Here is a 3,157-nt window from a genome sequence, read left to right on the forward strand (position 1 = left end):
CAGTATGCCTTATACTCCCGTGTGGCTTATACTCCAGTGCGGCTTATACTCCAGTATGGCTTATATACTCCAGTGCGGCTTATACTCCAGTGTGGTTTACCCTCCAGTGTGGCTAATACTCCAGTGTAGCTTAACCGTGCTAACCCATACCTTCCATGATACCATCATCCATACAGGAATTGCGCATCATTCATGGACCCGCCATACATCATCCATATAACATTCATACATCATCCATGCATCACCCATGCATCAACCATCTATAATACGTGTTATTCCTGTACGCTCACCAGTGTTGTCCATGTCCTCTGCAGGTATATGCCGCAGAAACTTACACACCACTGGCTGAGTTTGGAAAAGGAGAGCTGGACCGGCCGATGGGTGTCTGCGTGACAAGTGAGGGCTTAGTAGCTGTTTCCTCTTTCCGTAATGACAAGATTTTCGTGTTTTGAAGGTTTCTTCTTAGACACCTGTCATCAGTCACCTGCTCACACTTTTGTATGCATCATAACATAAATGACCATAGCGTGACACAAACTGGTCTTGTATCCCATCCTACTCCCCTTCCCCTGCCCCCCCCCCCCCGCCTCCCCCCCCCCCCCCCCAACACACACACACACATAAACACAACCCCTTAGTTGTACATCCTCAATAATTTTCAGTTGTCTTTTCTACACTTCTCGTTGAGAATTTAGTTTTCCTCCACTCATCCGCTGCCTTGCTTGGTGACGTGTTCTATCTTACAGCAGTGTCACATGAACTGAACACATCCCACGCATGTTATACCACAGTACTTCGATTTCTTTAATGGATTAGGTAGATGCCGCAACAGTTATTCCACTCCAGTTATTCTTAGGTAGCTTCTGGTTCCCGGTGTTTATTCACCCGGTTATCTCTGAAAAGAACGTTTGCAATTGCTAGAATGCCATTTGTATCCAGTGGTGGATATATTTTTGCTTTGGTTCTTTCTTCTTGATTTTAATCCTTGGTTCTCCATCTGAGTTCATTATACATTATATGTAGGCTGTAATAGTTCTGAATTTTTTTAATTTTACTTGTTGGATTGTTTTCTAGCAGATTAATCATATGATTAGGTTATCTATGCAACAGTTAGTTTGAATTGTTCACATCAAGATCACGTTTTCCTTGTGCTGATTCTGTCGACTCACGTGGTTGGTGCACATGGTACAATCATGGTGCTTGTGTATGTGTATATGCGTGCGTGCGCGATTGTGCATGCGGGCGTGCGTGCACGAATGTGCAAGCAGGCGTGCGTGCGTGCGCGTGCACGCACGCCCGCGTGCATGTGCGTGCATGTGTTTGTGTGTGTGTGTGTGTGGCTACAAAAACCCACTTCATAGCTGTGTTGTGTGGACCACTGACGCTGAATAGTTGCGGTCAATTCTTCAGCCTTGCAAGCTGTTGAATCATGCAATCCCCGCACAAGTTGCTATTGTTTCTGCCGTAGCATCGCTACCATCACCTCCAGCGATGGACGTCGAAAAGTCAAAGGTGTGTGTGTGTGTGTGTTGGGGGGGGGGGGGTTGTGTGTATGTGTGTTGATTGTGTTGAAAATAACGTTCAAGGTTTTAGTGGCAGTGTTTGTAATGTTTTCTTCCATTATTGCAGTATCCTGTGTATAGCGGTGACCTCATAACGTGAACAGCATCCATACTGTATAGATAGTACTGTTTTGACCATAGCAAATTCAACTCCTGATATAACCAACACCATTGTACAGGAGAATTACTTCTCTATAGGCCAGGTTCTTTATAACCGAAATGCACTAACACCATACAAGCAACACGACATGTAGTTCATGACAGTATGATTGGTTTAATATGTGAGACATTGCACTGCCGGACGGGCAATGTAGTTAGCATGCCGCCCCACAAGATGAAGAGATATGGTGGTTCCTTATCAACGACAATTATTCGATATACTATAAAAGATCATTTTTTTGTATGGGTTTAACCGTTTAAACAGGGACATGGACTCTGATTTGCTATAATCACGAAATTCGCTACATGCAGCGAGTTCGCTACAAGTGGAGTCGATTGCATTCTGTTATATTCCGTGTGGTGTACACCTTGTGTGTATTGGGGACGGATTCTCAAAGCTTCGCCTTTCATGTGGATTGGGCTGGACAGAATTATGTATTGCTCATATCACCCAGAGCCCAATTGGCAGGGCCCCGGTCATGCGCCATATGAATAATATTATGAACGAGAGACAGTGGTAAAATACTAAAATACCTCAGATACAACTCTCTGATATGCCCTGTACAATCATATACATGCATGATCTTATCATCTTAGGGGTTAACTACACATTATCACAGCTCTCTTCCAGATTAGTCAAAGAAAATGAGATTCTTACGTCAGAACTACTACGTTCCCTCGTCCTGGCTTGGTTGAGCACTCCTTCTCGTTAGCGTCAATGTTATAATTATGCCCTCGCCAAAAGCTCGCTGTGTTTATCGCAGTTGGATCACTCTGACATTGATTCTTTGCCTCTCTCTCTCTCTCCCTCTCTCTCTCCCCTCCCCCCACCCACCACTACGTCTGAGCTCTGCTGAGGAGCCCTAACATTAGGCTAACAAGGTCTAAACAGCTAACTGTCTGGTGATTAGTATTATTTGACAAGTTCCTGTACAATATGTACATGGTATTCAGTCATGTACAGTCATGTACATGTACTGGAGTATCCTGATGACAGGGTACCACCTGCTGGAGGTGCATTGAAACCCGTGTTCCTGATTGCAACCGGAGACAGGTTGGTATAGGATCCCGGTCCTCCGACTACTATGTGAACCGCGTGGAGTCATGCCCCGGTTAAATCATGTCCAGAGGGCTAGCATAGTGGCAGGAGTGTGTGGTGCAAACTTCACTCAAATCCATTGAGAGACACCAAAGGTAAGGTCAATTGAATGCCATAATACAATTTTGGACCAGGCTGCTACCTTAACCCCCGATTCGTCCTCTGTTGGGACCAGGGAGTTGTAAAGACCCTACACAACTACCAGGTCGTGATATGCTGTCATCATCATACATGTACCTGTTAAGCTATCAAGTCAGGTGTATCGTCAGCCTCTCGTGCTCTATGGGACGGCATCTTGCCTCGAAGGCCTTCCTACTTCTCAACAATTACGTTCCAT

Source organism: Sycon ciliatum, chromosome 5 (genome assembly GCF_964019385.1).
Source record: "Sycon ciliatum chromosome 5, ocSycCili1.1, whole genome shotgun sequence".
In the NCBI taxonomy this organism is placed as follows: Eukaryota; Metazoa; Porifera; class Calcarea; order Leucosolenida; family Sycettidae; genus Sycon; species Sycon ciliatum.